Here is an 18,219-nt window from a genome sequence, read left to right as displayed (position 1 = left end):
ATTGACACCAAAACCGTCCCTTCGTCCGGATTTACATTCAACATGCCGTTCTAAATGTGACGCGCGAACAATTTTATCTGCAATGCAGGATAAATCTAAGAAAAAAGGTACAGCCACAATCGACGACAAAATTGTTGACTCGTTACCACTCAAAATGCAAAATTCTGTTGTGGCAAACCAATTTTATCCCCTCTACCCTTACTTTCACTCCTACTCTCACTCTCCCTTCCCCCACCCACCGCCCCCATGCACAATGCTTCTCTGTTTATTATGATTCTTAAAAGATGAACGAAGGAACGGGGGTTCATTTACAATTTTGTGTCGTATAATGTCCCGAAAAGTAGCGGCCGTGCATCTGTTAAGTTACCAAGGTAACTTTACCCCTTTTTTATTTGCCGAGAATGATAGCCAGTCCCAGAGTTCAATAGTAGATTAGCTTAAGGGCGCCGGCTTCCTTGACATTTAGCTGTATAGTTGGAAGGCTGTTGATCTGTTTTCCTAAAAGGTGAGATTGGAAATACTTTTTTCGCTTATTTCATCATTTGTGGGAATATAAGCTCTTTATCATTCATTTCTTTCTTCTCTAATAGCCTGTAATGTAGAGAAAAGCTCTAGGCATTAAAGGAAGCCATCTGTCATCACTCCTGCTTTCGATTTTCTTCCTCGCCACGTCAAAATTCATGAAAGGAAATTTCGTTTTGACTTGACCATTTTGTGTAGATCAATCGGTATTTAAGGCAGTTTGATGTCATCTGTGATAGATGCAAAGATCTTTACTTACGAGAGGGAACGTGATTCTCAAGAAAAGCGACTGGCACAACTTAAGGTTATCGATCATTGCGTCGCAAAGTTGTTTTAAATTTTTACCAGAGTTAAAATTGACCCATTCAATCATAAAACTTTGGAGAAAATGTTCATGATTAGGAGGATTTCTTGATGGAACCAACACAGTGTCATTTTATTTCGACCTTCTCCGGCTTAAGAAGGAAAGAAAAAGAAAGGGGTTTGAGCGAAGTACTTTGCCTAGTATGGAAATGCTTCTCGGAAGGAATCGCATGACTCATTAAAAGGAATTTGTAATGAATACAATGAGTGTTCAACACCAAGAATGAATTTTGTCATTACCTTTTAATTGATTCATTACACATGGTCTAAAGGTTAATTATTCTCATTTTAATAAATTTGCCATTCCCTCGTGGCAGTAAAAGAAGCCAGGCCAAAATTAAGTTCATATGTGACTTGCAATAGTCCATTTACAGTTGTGTGCTTGGTTACCAAGCCTTTGAACAGGAATGAGGCTATAAAGGGTGACCTTGTTATGATACAAACCTTGCTGCTTTTCAAATGCAAATTACTTTGTTATCATGCTAATTGGATACTGGTCTCTATCACAACAAGGTGACTTTCAGCCTCACTCCAAATCAAAGGCTTGGCAACTAAGTACACAACTGTAAAATGGCCTATTACTGAATACTGCAAGGATCAGCAATTTGGAAAGCATTATGGGAGAATCAAAGAAAGGTGATAAATTTTGATTTTGTGGTGGAATGAAGATTGTTCATTGTTCTGCTCTGGGATGTGTTTTATAATTTGAGTGTTTAAAAAAAATATGTAATGTTCACTTCAAAATAACCTTCTAAATTGTTACTCATTTGTGGAGATCAATTGTACAGATAATTGTATGATGTTTATTTGATTATGTAGTGCACTGTTCTTATGAAAAAAAATTTCCTCTCCCATGGAAAATAGATCCAAAACTTGGAGTACATCTTATATAAAAGTTTTGTAGTGCATCCTTGTCACAGTGTGTGTTTATCATTTAAATTGATATTTGGCTTTACTTTAAGTCAGTTGACAGAATTTTCTCTCTTGCTGTGCATGTGTCAGTTACTAAGACTTATGATGGGTCTTTTAACTGACATGTTGACATTGTCAATTTCTCAAGTTTCAGGTTCTTCTTACAATTAGAAACTTCTTATTGCTGAATAACTACATTAATGCCCACCTGAGAGGGCTTTAATCAACCAACTTATTACTGCCCCCAAAAAAGTGTCACAGAACTTAATGCAGTTGTGATCAGCATCAAATTTCCCCCCACAATATCACCTGTGAATAAAACATTAAGGTTATGAGAATAAAAGAGATAATAACCAACTGTAGAAGCTCTTGATTGTTAAGCAAATTCTCCTCATCAGCATCTTAGGAAATGTTTAGATAACTGTAAGGAGAATATACATACTGATGTTAGGGTGTAAAGGGTTAAAAGTTCTGAAACAAAAAATATATTTTTACTATAATCAATTAGCCTAGTCTAAAGTAATTGTGATGAGCACAATACATTGCAATATAGTGTTTGCTCATTAAATATGCCAAAAAAGATTTTAAAAAAAATTTTTCTTCATAATTGTTGCTTAGGAAATTTTCATGGGTGTTATTTAAAACAATATGTTGCTCTTACTTGGGTTATGCTGCCAAGATCACAATACTGAATGTGTACAGAACCAACTGTAAGAAAATGTTTTTCCTCTGGCAGGCTTTCCAATTGATATCAGCCAAGTGATTTGGGTTATATTCCTGTGATCATGTTTTGTGTAGATTGTATAATGTTTTGTTGTAAATGCGTGACTTTCAAACTTGCGTGAAATTTGCGTTACAGTTGGCCTTTGTGCCATTTGATTCCTTTAAATAGTTTTTCTCTCCCGCTTTCATTAATCGCCTGTTCATCCAAAGTTAATTTATAAAGTGTGATTTCAAGCCACCGGCGTATAGGGACTGATATGTAAGTTGTTTTCGCTTGTTTTGTTGTTTATCTCGTTTCAAGCAAGCTCTTTTGTCTTTATTTGTATATATTTTGTGTTTGCTGTAGCATTTGGTTCATTTATTAGTTCCTTTATTATGTTAGATTCATTTAAGGTGTTAAGTCGCCACGTGTTTAATTGAATACAATCTATTATATAAGTCCTTTTTTTAATTCGTTTACAGTTTACGAGATTGATTAAAGTTATGTCCCTGTAATATATCCCCTGGATTTGGTTGGCATTTTTCTCCAGTCACGATTTTCTTGGTATTTCATCCTTGATGTTCGTTTGCCGCAACATTTGTTATTTCATTAAATATTCTCAGCTTTAGATTTTCAGATGAAATGGCCATTTTCCCTAATAAAGGAACATGAGTAGAAAAAATGCAAACCTCGTAACTTTCAATGGGAAATTTTTAAATACAAAATTAGAAGTTTACTGTAGTCTTTTTTTTTTTTGTACTTTAACTCTCTGTGAGTTTTGATTGATTTCTTCTGTTACAAGGAATTAATTTATTAAAGTAGAACTGCTAAAGAGCATAGAGCATAGACTCAATATCCCTGTACTTAGGTGAGGGTTTGGTAGATCTTGAAAATTTTTATGATTTCAATAGTGAATATTTCAGACTTACTCTTAATAAAAGGGAAAAGTGAAGTAGATAGATTTCTCTGAGCAGTAATGTATTAAGTTTAGCTTTCCCTAATGCAGAAATCAATTCAGAGCTTCAACATTCCCCTCCCAGGCAATACCCCTGGCATTTAAACTTTTGAAGATTGGTTTGTTCAAGTTCCATGTCTACTTATGTGTAGGATAAGCTGCAGCAACTTAAACATAAATACACCTTGTGCATTTGTATATTTCCAGTAATTTACATCATGTCATTCCAAAAATGATTTCTATTTTAAGATAATATTTAGGATATTGGTTTGGTGGTAAGGCAAAACACTTTTGATTTTATGATATGGACAATCATTTAAAAGTTGAAAATATTTAACCCTTTATTACCTGAGAATGGGCACAATGATATATAATATGTGGTCTAAAGGGTCATTATTCTCATTTTAAAAATTTGGCATTTCCTGGCAGTAAAACAAGCCAAGCCAAAGTTAAGTTCATATGTGAGATACCATACTGCATTCTGCCAGGATCAACAATTTGGAAAGCATCATATGAGAATGAGAAAGATGATAAATTTTGATTTTGTAGCAAAATGAAGATTGTTCATTATTCTGCTTTGGGAATAGGTTTATACCTGGAGTGTTTAAAAACACTTTCATGTTCATGTTTGTTACAATATGTACGTGATTGCATGCGCCATCAATGTCTAACTAGACTGAGATCGAGTTACATCTGTATTGTCTTACAACGCTGTATGCTACTGAATGGTTAATAGAAACGGATCTTGAAACATGGTGGCAGCGAAATAGGATAACGAATCCTCCGCCTACCACTTACGGAGTTGAAAACAGTTGAAATCATCTTGGTGTAGTAATGTCCGACTCAGAAACGGCGCCTGAAGCGCCACCACCTGGCTCTTCGCAACAGACCCTAACACAACTGGGAGTTGTGCAACACCCGCCTTTTGGCGCGATGGCCGGGATAATGCCTCCTGGAAAACTAGTTACGACTGGGAATGTGGCGGACAACTGGAAAGTATGGAAACAAATGTGGGGCAACTACATGGTCATTGCTCAACTCGAGCTGAAACCGCCGGCGTACAAAGTCGCATTGTTTCTCCACTGCATCGGTGTTGATGCGTTAAAGATTTTTAACGGCTTCCAATTCGACACTCCAGACGATAGACATGATCTGGCAAATATAATACAAAAGTTCGACGAATTCATCATCGGCGAACTGAACGAAACCTTTGAAAGGTACACTTTCAACTCCAGAACTCAACAGGAAAACGAAAGCATTGATGCTTATGTCACCGCCCTTCGCTCACTAGCGAAAACATGCAATTTTTGTGACTGCATGCGTGATTCGATCATTCGCGACAGGATCGTCCTGGGCATTCAAGATCACCACACTCGCAAACGGCTTCTACAAGAACGGAGTCTTACCCTGGCGAAGTGTATCGATCTTTGCAAGAGTTCTGAGGCAACAAATTTGCAATTGAAGACGATCTCGGGCGCCCAGAACGAAGATGTTCACTCTGTGCAAGATAAACACCCGCCTTCCAGCCGCCGTGATGACAAGTCTAGGAAAAGCCGCGCGGGGAAGACGAAGACCTGTAAATTTTGTGGCAAAGCACATCCTTTCGAAAAAGGAAAGTGTCCAGCGTGGGGCGCGAAATGTACGAAGTGCGGTGGCAGAAATCACTTCGCAACAACCTGCACTACTCCGACCAGAAAAGTGTACAACTTGAGAGATGAATCCTCCGATGACAGCGACATGGAGTACATTACAAGCATTGTTGCACGACCGGACATGATACACGCTGTTACACAAGAACATGATTACCCAAGAGTAATCTACACTGAGATGCTTGTGGGCAAGGCAGAAGTGAAATTTCAAGTAGACAGCGGCGCCTCGGTGAATGTCATTTCCGCCGATCTTGTGGCTGATAAGAAGCTTGAGCCCACCAAAAAGACACTACAAACCACAAAGACACTACAAATGTGGAACGACACAACACTAAAGCCACTGGGTTCCTGTCGATTAATTCTCCACAATCCAAAGAATAAGAAGAAGTTCTCGGTGGAATTCCTTGTCGTTGGTAGACAACTGACCCCACTCATTGGAGCAAAGGCAGCTCAACAGATGGGCCTAATTACTGTCAACACTCAAAACTTCACGATCGCAAAACCACCTGAACGATCAAGGGCAAAGGTTAAGAGCGTGCAGACGGCTGACGAAATAGTAGCGGCCTACCCAGAGGTGTTCCAAAGAGAGCTAGGAGCACTACCAGGAACAGTTCACCTTGAAGTCGAACAAGGCGCAACTCCCGTCGTCGCACCTCCACGCCGTGTCCCAACGTCACTCAAAGAGAAACTGAGGAAAGAACTGGATCGACTACAGCAATTGGAGGTCATAGCTCCAATCGATGAACCCACTCCATGGGTTAGCAGTCTTGCCGTGGCTGTGAAGAAATCTGGAGCGCTGAGAATCTGTATCGACCCCAGGCCACTTAACACCGCCCTGAAGAGAGAAAGATATCAACTTCCTGTACTTGAGGACATACTCCCAGAGCTCTCAAAAGCAAAAGTATTCTCGACAGTTGACCTCAAGTCGGGATACTGGCACTGTGTCCTTGCCCCTGAGTCCAGCGTACTCACGACCTTCGCAACACCCTACGGAAGGTACAGATGGATTCGTTTGCCCTTCGGTCTCTCCGCCTCGTCCGAGATTTTCCAGAAGCACTTAACTCACGCACTGGAAAGCTTACCTGGTATTCTGTGCATCGCGGACGACATCCTCATTTATGGCACTGGAGAGACCGACGAAGAAGCCACTGCAAACCATGACAGGAGTCTCCGAGATCTCCTACAAAGGTGCAAGAACCGCGGCATTGTCCTTAACCCAGACAAGATGAAGCTGAGGATGAGCGAGGTAAATTTCATGGGGCATCTCCTGACGAACAAGGGCCTGAAGCCTGATCCTGCCAAAGTAGAGGCGATCACAAAATTGCCGAAGCCACAAGATGCGGAGGGCGTTCAGCGCCTCAACGGATTTGTCAATTATCTAGCCAAGTTCCTCCCGAAACTGTCTGAAGTCATGGAACCGATTCGTCGCCTGACTCGGAAGGACGCTCCATGGAACTGGTCTTCGGAACAAGACCAGGCGTTTGAAAACGTGCAGAGGCTAGTAACAGAAGCGCCTGTTCTACGTTACGACGACCCTTCCCTAGACCTCACCATACAGTGTGATGCGAGCCAGAGTGGCCTTGGTGCAGCATTACTTCAGAACGGCAAGCCTATAGAGTACGCGAGTCGCTCCCTTACCGACACAGAAACCCGGTATGCTCAAATAGAGAAAGAGATGCTGGCGATTGTCTTCTCTCTTGAGCGTTTCAACCAGTATACATTTGGTCGACATGTACACATCGAAAGTGATCACAAGCCACTGGAGATGATTCTACAGAAACCACTCGCTCGAGCGCCTCGACGCCTCCAGATAATGATGATGAGGTTACAGAAATACGATTTCACCGTGCACTATGAGCGTGGCGAGAACATGCATTTGGCTGACATGCTGTCAAGGGCTTACCTGCCCTACAACGGAAAAGAAGTAGATGACTTCGAATCAGTCAACATGGTCCGTTATCTACCCATATCTGACCAATGTTTAGACGAAATAAGAGCAGAGACTCGGAAGGACCAGTGTCTGCGAGAGTTGTCAGATACTATTCTCGTAGGATGGCCTGAGAAGGAGCATGCTCCAGCACTGATACACCCTTACTTCAGTATGCGTGACGAACTGACCGTACAAGATGGGCTGATTTTCAAAGGAAATTCCGTTGTGATACCAAAGAGCCTTCGCGCAGATATGAAGCTAAAGATTCACTCGTCCCACCTTGGAATAGAGGCGTGTCTGAGGCGTGCCCGTGAATGCATCTACTGGCCAGGCATGTCTGCGGAAATGAAGCACCACATCTCCGCCTGTGAAATATGTAGAGAACTCGACAGCACCACGCACCCAAAGGAGACACTAATGTCCCACGAGGTCCCATCCCGTCCTTGGGAGAAGATCGCCACAGACATCTTTACTCTTGATGGCAAAGACTACCTGGTCACCATCGACTACTATAGCAATTTCTGGGAGGTGGACAGGTTGCCGAACACTAAAGCCAGCACCACCATTCTGAAGCTAAAGAGTCACTTTGCTCGCTACGGTATACCTGATCAAGTGATCAGTGACAATGGGCCACAGTTTACAAGTGACGAATTCGCTGAATTCTCCAGAAAATGGGATTTTGAGCACCTTACCAGTAGCCCTGGAAATAGCAAAGCCAATGGCAAGGCTGAGTCAGGGGTGAAGACAGTCAAGTGCATTCTGAAGAAATCAATCAGGGCTGGAACCGACCCATACCTCGCCGTACTCGACTATAGAAACACGCCGACACAAGGGACGACGACCAGCCCAGCACAACGCCTGATGAGCCGAAGGACCAAAACACTCCTTCCTACCACTCAAAGCCTACTACTACCCAGGACCATAAACCTGGAAGTGGAAAAGAAAAAGCTGCGACAGCGCCAGCAGGCCCAAGCCAAGTACTACAACCGGTCCGCAAAGGATTTACCCAGTTTGTCTGAAGGCGATGTTATTAGAATGAAGCCATTCAAACTTGGAGATAAGTCTTGGCGCAAGGCCAAAGTCACTGCAAGACTCGACGAGCGATCATACACCGTTGAGACGGACAACGGAGCAGTCTACCGCAGAAACCGACAGCACCTGCGGAAAACGTCTGAACCACCAGTTGAACCCACCATCACAGTGCCAGAACCGGATATGGCCAGCGCAGATGAACAGGCGACCACAACCGCAGCGTCTACCCCTGACCAGAGCAATGCTCCTCACGAGCCACACCCTGAAGAGGTGACTGTCCCGGAACAATGTCGGAGGTCAGAGCGTGTCAGGAGGAGCCCAGCATACCTCAAGGACTATATCCGTGACTAGACTCGTGACTTTAAATCCTTCTTCGCGGTTATCATAGGGTTCAGTGTTCTCGTTTACCGATCCTCTCATGTCGAACTCACCAGCTGATAGATTTTGTCCTATGGCATTGATTCTGAACTGAACTGACATTGACACTTTTATTGGTTAATTTTCTTTTTTTTTTTTCTTTCTTTCTTTTTCTCTTTTTCCAAGCTATTCTTCACAAAAAAAAAAAAAAAAAAAAAAAAAGGGAGGATGTTACAATATGTACGTGATTACATGCGCCATCAATGTCTAACTAGACTGAGATCGAGTTACATCTGTATTGTCTTACAACGCTGTATGCTACTGAATGGTTAATAGAAACGGATCTTGAAACAATGTTCACTTCAAAATTCCCATCTACAGTTTAACTCATACGAGAGTTATTTGGTTTTAAGGTGCACTGTTTTTCCTTTCCCACAGAAAATACATGCTAAACTCAGAGTGCATCTTGTAGCAAAGTATTTTGGTGCAGCTTTGTCACAGTGTTTGTTTATGATTTAAATTGATTTTTTTCCTTTACTCTAAGTCTGTTGACATAATTTTCCGTCTTACTGTGCATGTGTGAATCACCAAGACTATTTATGGATCTTTTAACTGACTTGTAGACATTGTCAATTTTTCAAGTTGTGGGTTCTTAATATAACTGGAAACTTCTTACAGCTGAATATCTATAGTAATGCCCACCTGAGAGGGCTTTAATTAACCAACTTATCATTGCCCAGAGGCTCTTGTTACAAGTATTCCACAACCTCAAAAAAGTGTCACAGAACTATGAAAGTAAAAAACTAAGAGCAAGTGGTATACATTTAACTTTTTAACTCCCAGTTGTGACCAGCATCAAATTTCCCCCCACGATATCACCTGTGAATCAAACATTAAGGTTATAAGGATAAAAGAGGTAATCACCAACTGTAGAAGCTCTTGATTGTTAAGCAAATTCTCCTTGTCAGCACCTTAGGAAATGTTTAGATAACTGTAAGGAGAATATACATACTGATGTTAGGGTGTAAAGGGTTAAAAGTTCTGAAAATAAAAAATTGGCCAGGTCTGAATTAATTGTGATAAGCACAATACATTGCAATGCAATGTTTGCTTATTAAATACGCCAGAAAAAGGTAAAAAATAGTAATTTTTTCTTTGAAAGTATTGTATAAGAAATTTTCATGGATTTCATTTCATAAGATATATTGCTCTTGCTTGGGTTATGCTGTCAGGGTCACAATACAGAATGTATACATAACCAACAGTAAGGAAATGTTCACTCTCTTTGTGTGTGATCCTGTTACATGTAATGTGGTTATTTTATAAGGAAAATGTCGTTGTGACTTATGAGCAGTCAAAAGTAGTGGGGTGCCTCTTCTGACCCAACATTAGCTCTTTGGAGTTTCCTGTTGGTAGATAACAAGAGAGATTTAGGCTTCCATGCCCTTCTAGCGGCAGTAATTTTGATGGGGTATTATGACATACTTTCTAAAAACTTCTTTCTTCTTTTAATTTAAGACCCTGCTCTAGAATTGGCTTGTAATGCTTCTATTACTGATGTAAACCAATGCTGAGGGAAATCAGTATTAAAATGATATGAATTTATTATATATTACAATTAAACACAATGTTGTTTAGGTCTTGGATAAAAATCTTGTGGCAAATTATGATCCATATATTAGTCATATATGTTAAATTATTTCCCTAAAGAGAAAACTCTGACAAGCAAAATTTCAAAATTGTTGTCAGTATTTAACTGCATTAAATTTTGAATTAAATTTTTTATCATTTTCATTCCTGTGTTCTATTGAGCAGTGAATCTGGTGTCATTACAAAGCCTTCAGTTAACATTTTGAGTGGTTCAGCAGTGAAATGCTATTAATAACTTTCTTATAAATTGTTATGTGATTTGATTGTTTTCAGGAATCTCTGATCCCAAAGACTTTATTCCTTCAGCTGGCTCCTTGTCTGACCAATCAGCTGGCTTTTGGAATACCACTGTGAGGATTGCAAATGGTGTGTGGGGGAGCTCAGGTAACCATTAGGCTGTCAAATAATAATTATTATTATCCTATGAGTATGAACTGAAGATACCTGGAGTATTTTAATTTGTAATTATCATTATAAAATGTCTCCCTTGTCTTAATACAGCGCAGATTTGATGATAAGTTTATAATATTTTAGTCAATAAACTTCTATAGAGACACAATTATATAGGTATATTATTCCTTCAGAGCACAAAAACAATCCCTGATACTCTAAAGATGACAGGTTTCTTTAACCCTTTGAACCCAAAGAGTGACCAGCATCTAATTTCTCCCTACAATATCAACCCTGAATCACGCGTTAGGGTCATGAGAATGAAGGTAGTGATTATTAATTAAAGAAAAGCTTTTGATCATTAAACAAAATGTCAGCACCTTAGGAAATGTGTAAAGAAAGTATGGAGAATATGCATCATGACACTTGGGTGTAAAGGATTAAATAGTGTTGAAGGAGTCAGACTGATTAGTATAGTGGAGATGTCCATCAAAGGGTCTTGCTCCTCTTTCCAGTACATGTCTAAGAGAAGCAATTACCCAATTGTAATGTTTCTTTCAGAAAACGCGCGGGTACACTTGATGACTCCATCTTTGTATTTTGGATCATATGGCATCAGCTACTCCTTCACCTCTTGCCAGTTGTGTAGAGAAGACAAATGGAGCCAAGCTCAGCCGACTTCTCATCGATGGTGGAACAACAATTCTCAGGAACGTTTTCAATGGATATCATCCCCTAGCAAGTATTTCAGCTGCGTTGAATGCAAACTATTCAACTCTTAAAAATCTGTTGAAAAGAAAGATTCTACACAAACCTCAATGGGATCTATTGTTCCCTCCAAGCGGTGCTCCTCCAGATACCCAAACATTTGATATCACTCTTTTATTCCTTCTCTTAACCAATATTTGTGGTCTCTCCCCACCCCACTCAGGGTGGCACGCCAAACCACTTCCAAGTGACAACTCCCTTGAAGCAAATCTTGCTCGCATAAAGTTTTACCGCAATGAATTGTATGGCCATGTTACCACAACTGGTATTGCTGATCCAACTTTCTCAACTCTGTGGCAGGAGATCAGTGCTGTTCTTGTTGCTCTTGGCTTGCAGCAGGCAGAAATTGATAGATTGAAGGCTGAGCATTGTGGAGAGCAAGAGTTCTTAGATGCGTTGCTTGAGTGGGCTGATTCTGAGAAAGATATAAAATCACAGCTGAAGGACATACGGGATACAGAGACCAAAGTGCTGCAAACTATTGATGAAAATAAAGCAAAGCTTGTAGAAGTTCATCAGTTGCAGAAGAACTTGCAAGAATCTGTTAGTATTGTGCATCAGAACCAACAGCAAGACACTAGAGCCATTCAAGATAACTTTGGAAAAGTCTGTGAGAAGCTTCAAACTTTGGAGGAGGTATCCCAGCACACCATTCAAATTTTGAATAACGAGAAGGAGCGCATCAGAGATGACGAAGTCCTTGCGAAACTAGCAAAGGTGGATAATTTAAGTGAAATTACAGGCCATGCAACCAGATATGTTGAGGGAACTCGGTTATCGATCATTGCAGCAGTTGAGAGATGGTTAGACAACAAAAGTTCTCCAAATAGAGTGATTGTTATTAGTGGAAATGCGGGGATGGGAAAGTCTGTAATCTCAGCTGTCTTGTGCCGAAGGATGTTAGAGGCTGGAAGATTGTCAGGGAGCCACTTCTGTCGGCATAACAAGGCACGCCGAAGGAATCCCAAAGTGATGTTGCAGTCCTTAGCCTGTCAGCTTTCAGACTCGCTTCCAGAGTACAGGAAGGCTATCGTGAAGAAGTTGTCGAGAAATGTGGGCGTTGAAATTGGAGACATGGAAGTGGAAGAACTGTTTGAATTCTTGTTTAAAGAACCTCTTTCAGATTTGAAAGATCCAGACTCTATCCATCTCATGGTTATAGATGGCTTAGACGAAAGTGAATACCAGGGACGTAATGAGCTTTTAAATGTGATTGCGGATTACTTTAAGACGCTTCCGTGTTGGATACGATTTGTGGTAACAACGCGACCTGAAATGAACATCTTAGAGAAGATTCAAGACTTAAATCCAATACAGCTGAACCCAAACGATCAAGAAAACTTGATGGACGTTAGGCTTTGCTTTCAAGAGCAACTGGAACATGTTCTGCAATCTAATTGCCAAGATACCATCTTAGAGAAGCTTGTTGAAAAGTCAGAAGGAGTCATGTTATATACCTATTACCTGACAGAGTTCATTAAGAAGAATGCTGTGCATATGAGTGCTGCTGAAGTGATGAACAGCGACTTGCCATCAGGTATTTCGTCCGTTTATCAAGACTACTTCAAACGCCTGAAAAATGAAATGCAGAAAGAACTAGGTATCACCGAAGAGCAATTCTTCGATTTTTTAAGTGCCATGGTGGCAGTAAGAGAACCATTACCTGTCGAGTTTGTCTACAAGTTATTCCTTTCAAAAGAATGGTCATCGGCTGATGAGCAAAAAGTACGAGACGCAGTTGATTGTATCTCGGCTCTTCTACCCATTGAGGGCGAGTGCATTAACTTCTTTCACAAGTCAGTCAAGGACTGGTTGGTTGAGGAGTCTGCCTCGAGGCAAAAGAAGTTTATTGTTAGCGGAAAAAAATGTCATCGCGTCATTTCAAAGCTTTGCAGAGATGAACTAGATGAATTGAAACTTAAAGGGATCCAGAGTTCAACACTGAAACAGAAGTCGATGTATGCCTTGCAGCATGGTGTTCATCATATACTAGAGGTAGAAGAGAATGCTCGTCCGTGTAGCCTCGACGACATTGTAAAGAATTTTGTTTTGGACCTAGAATTGGTGTATGCAAAGCTAACTGTGAAGAGTACAGCAGCCATTGAAGATGTTCTTTGCGTACAAGAGAAGGAAAATACAAATGGTTTGTCAAAGAATTGCAGAGAAGCCCTTGATACGTTATTGTTGCTGTTGCGGAAGCATTTAAGTACTCTTTCAAAACTTCCTCATGCCATCTTTCAAATCTTGTTGAATGAAGGAGGACGTGAACTGTCAGCGAAGGCATTAAGCTTGCTAAACACCAAGTATGCGGACTTACCATATATGGAATATTTGCGAAAGAAGGAGGAAAGAACAGATGTTCTACTGCGATTTTTTGCTTCAGATGAGGTGATCTGCTTTGATGTCTCACCAAATCAGGACTACCTGGTATGCGAGTGTTTGAATGACAAAATTCATCTGTGGTCGCTCCGTACTGGCCAGCTAATGTGGACACACTTTACGCTGGTGTTAAACTTTAATTTTCAGGGGCACCTAGAGAGAGGATATAGATCTTCTACCCCATTTTTCCGGTCAGTAGTTTTCCATCCAACCTTAGAGCTGATCCTACAAGGGACTGTGTCAGGGTTATACCTTGGTCGGAGACGTAAAACCTCTTTTCCGTTCGAGCAAGTGCCGGTTCCAAGTTTGTTCAATATCTGGTGACAAAACCACGATACTGACTGACTGTCTGGACGGGAGGAATTGCGTCATCCAGTGGAGTCTAAAAGATGGAAGCGAAATTAGTCGTTTTACACACAAATGCGAAATTTTCTCTTTTGCTTGGTCTGCTAGTGGAAGACGGATGGTGATCGTCGATTCTGACAAGTGCGCATACCTCATTGACATGAATGATGGAGTTGAGACTCTAATATGTCCTTCAGTCTGGTCACGATATGTTAAGTTAACTCCTGACTGCCGGTTTTTTTTCTGTTTACTTCCGGATGAGGCTCAACATAATTGGGATATGGAGCCCAAGCTTTTTTGTTTAGATATTGACAGGAACACTAAGTCAATGTATAGTTTGGATTGCATTTTTGGGACGAGTTCCTATCAGTACGCCTCGGAATTTGAAACTTGCAATGAGAGTGGTTTCTTATTAGGAGATCCCTTTTGGTTTTCAGATACAAAAGGATTCCCACCTGTGGATTTTGCACTTGTACTAGAAAAGCAGATGTTACTAATAGTTTCCCCTCACAGTAGAGTGATTGAAATGTGTCGCCTTAATGACGTAAGGGCGTGGAGATGTGAGAGTGGCGATGAAGCGGGACAAAGCATAGAACCCGGTGACATTACGACAGAGAGAGCCGAAAATAACGATCTAACGGAACATAACCTACCAGAAATCAACAATATGCCGGAAGACGGTTTTGTTGAAATTAATTACCTTGCAGGTTATGTTTATTTCTCTGTTGATGGTGACTCTCTTTATACTGTGACAGTTGGAGGGATCCAGATAATAAATCTTGTGACTGGCGATGTTTTAAGTAAAAGGATTAGAAAAAAGGAATGTATGATTCCAGGGTTTTATAATGTTGTGCCCGTCAAAAGAGGTGTCCTATTTCAAACAGATAGTTACTCGCTTGAGTTGTGGAACTCTGAGTTGTCTGTTTGCATGCAAAGGTGGACTGAGTTTCTCGGCTGTGGTGTTGTACCCTTATCAGAGGAACGAGTCGCCTTGAAAACGGTGAATGATCACAGACAGGAAGTCATCATTCTAGATACAACGAGTGGAAAAGTTGTGTCAAAGATTGGAAATTTTGATGGTTTTTCTGTGGCATGTAATAATAAATGGGAAGTGCTAACCACCACTGATGGAAAGTCACTGCAGCTGTGGCGTAAAAACCGAGTGCTATGGAAAACTTCTGTTAAGGTCAATCCAGCTGGCCTTCCAAGGGCTATTTTTTCTCCTACTGAAGAAAACGTCGTCACTTATGGTAGAGCTGGCTCTTACGTCCTCGACGCAGTTTCGGGAAAAGTGATTCGTCAATTGGAGAATATGGATGTAGATGATATTAAGTTTATCAGTAACGAGGACTGCATTGTAGACTTGAATGATCCAAGAGGTTCTTGTCTTCGATTATACAACGTTAAATCTGGTGATCTCCTAAGTGAAATTGTAGAGCTACGACTATTTCAAAGTTTTGCAGTTTGTCCGCGTAAGCGCTTGGTCGCAATTGGCTTTAAAGACTCCGAGGACCATTTTGAAATCATTCAAGCGAAGCTGCCCGGCGAAAGAGAAAAGACAAACATCGAAAGGTCAGTTGAAACAAAGTTTATTTGAAGACAGAAAAAGAATAATGTGGTTAATAATATAATGTTTATAGTATTAATAGTAGTAAGAATAACAATGATACTTAATAATAATGTGATAATGATAACAATGATTGTACATGTAATAATAACGATAACAGTGGTAGTAAGAAACGTTATGATGATAATTATAACTATGACGATACCAATGATAAATAAAGGTAATAGAACAGAGTGGAGTCCACTTCGGTCTGTAATCATACGAGAGATAAGCAAAATCGGACGACCGCAAAGCAGGAGTCCGATTTGTTAATCACGAGTGTGATTACAGACACAATTGGACAACACAAAGTCCTGTATCAATTTATCATAACCGTTACAATTTCCGAGGACAAAAAACACATTGAGGACAAATATCTCCGGTAGACACAATTTCTAAAGTGAAAAATATCTCAATTTTGGAAATTCCACAGTTTTTTTTAGTGTTAGTGGTTGTTGCTATGGTTGTTGTGATCAATTCTGTGATTGGTGGATTTGGCGGAAAGGACTCAGTATAATTGGACGCTTCAACTATCCGATCTCAGGTGTCCGATTACAGACAACTGTCCGGTTACAACTGTACAGAATGATTTGTGAAAAATAACTACTGATCACTAGTTAATTTACTAAAAAATACTCTATTACTTGAGATGTTGCCTTTGACTTAACTTCTATTATTGAATTTTTACCTTAGGTTGAACCTCCCAGAGTAGGACATCTACAGAGATTTACAGTTTCGTTGCTGAATGGGAAAGACATTGTCAGAAAGGCTGTATTCCGCTGATTTCTTTGCATTCGAGTGGTTACGATCTTCTAGTCCCGACATCTGAACAGGAGAGACCGCTGATCGAGATTGGAGCGAGTACAAGAATGATTTTAGTGACAAAGCTGTTCAAGGTTTTAAGTTATATTTTTCTTGTAGAGACTTCATAAACATTTTTAACTGTTCCTAGCGTAAACTTAAAACAAATATTTTACGCTGTAACTCCCATGAGTGACCAAGAGAGAATTTCTTCTTACGAAATCAATAGAATATCAACCAGATAAGTGACGAGAATAAAGAAAAATCTCAATTTGGGGATGAGTTGATTCAACACTAAATTCTCTGAATAACTTTATAAGAATTGTATGGTAGACTGTAAGGAGAATTGTAAATTGGATCTAGGAGTTAAAGGGTTAACGATATATTTTATTTCTCCTCTGGTGTTTAATCACCCAGCTACAAGCTGAGAAATTGTTTTATGGAAGCGGAGTGTAGTAAGCATCTCGTTTAATGTTGATTTGCAACTCGTTTAACACGTGAGATTAATTCCTCGAGGAAAACGAAAAAGGTATTGACAAAATGTAAAGTTCTCAGAAAGGCCTTAACTTCATTTTCTGCAAAAGTACTTGTACAGCTTTAGATTGTTAGAGAAGAAGAGAGAAAGAGCTAGTGGTACCACTGGTGATTCTCTCGTATTTTTCGTGTGAAAGAGGTACTTTCAACTGTGTGTAAATAAGAAACCAGCTAAATTTAAATCAATTTTATGTGTACATAGCTTATACCGGTCTAGTTGAAGATGGAACCAGAATGACCGCGAGGCAATCATTTTTCAACATTATTTCCAGGAAAAAAGAAGTATATTCAATGCGGTGATTCTGGATACAAATTAGTTTGCGTTGTTTTTGAAATTTGAAGACATTACTTAGTTTTTGAAAATACTTTCTTTTATCGGGAATGGGGGCTGTAGTCACTCAAAGTGAAGTAGTTTTACAATAAAATCAAAACGGAGAAGAGATTCAATGTCCAGTTGATGTGAAATTCTGTGGGCATAGCCCTAACCTCCAGTAGGTGGGTGTTACTAGTCATTTGGTAAGGTGCCCGTGTGAGTCAGGGCATCGTTGCATAGTCAAACGCACCAGGCTGGTGAGGGGTTGAAACGTGTTGACCCTTTTCTACTCCCCCCCACTGGGCCCTAACCGCCTGACTTTGTGAGGGGTTGGGCGGAGGGGGGGGGGGAGGGGAGGGGTGAAGCTTCAGAAAAATTTTCTTTTGGGCTGCTCTATTTATAAGTTTCAACCAAAAAGGGGAACTCTTTTAGACACCTTTTGAATCAGGTAGTCTCCCTCTCTAATTTCCTTACAATTATAAATGAGAGAAAAAATTAAAAAGCAAACGAACATACACAAAACATATTTTGTGAAGTAAAATAGTCAAACCAGTTATCTCAGGAAACCCCACAAGTTAAGAGTAGAAAAAAAACCTCACCCGTTCCTAATTTGAATCTTCGTGAAGATGTGCTCCTTCATGGTATAGAAGACACAGGAAACAATAATAGAACATCACATCATCAACCTATTGCACATACTGGTTTCCTAGTTCTTTGGGTTTTTTTTTTTGTTTGTTTTTATTGTGCTACGTCATCAGTGTCCGTCTACATCAAGTTAGAGCCTGAAATTTAAGGGCGTCACTACACAGTCCATGACTCGGGGCACCGACAGGAGGACACCCTTACATCAGAATGTATATTCTCCATAATGTTCACTGTTTATTTTCTTAGGTACGGACACGGAGAATTTGTTAAACAATCATTTCGTCTATTCTTGATTCAGGGATGATCTTTAACCCTTTAACCCTACGAGTGACCAGCTTCTAATTTCTCCTTACAATATCACCCCT

At 40.2% G+C, this 18,219-nt stretch overlaps 1 pseudogene across 1 annotated transcript; it reads left to right on the top strand.

The window, feature by feature from the left end:
- The first annotated feature begins 441 nt into the window (after window positions 1-441).
- LOC149039658 (uncharacterized) lies at window positions 442-17,338 on the top strand (annotated as a pseudogene). Its single transcript, XR_016180047.1, has 4 exons — window positions 442-505; window positions 10,347-10,457; window positions 11,025-15,527; window positions 16,255-17,338. The product of XR_016180047.1 is annotated as an uncharacterized LOC149039658 (transcript).
- The last annotated feature ends 881 nt before the right edge of the window (window positions 17,339-18,219 follow it).

This window comes from Pocillopora damicornis, chromosome 9 (genome assembly GCF_964200805.1).
Source record: "Pocillopora damicornis chromosome 9, jaPocDami1.2, whole genome shotgun sequence".
NCBI lineage: Eukaryota > Metazoa > Cnidaria > Anthozoa > Scleractinia > Pocilloporidae > Pocillopora > Pocillopora damicornis.
Note: the sequence above shows the minus strand (reverse complement) of the source record. Positions and strands in the feature narration are given on the sequence as shown.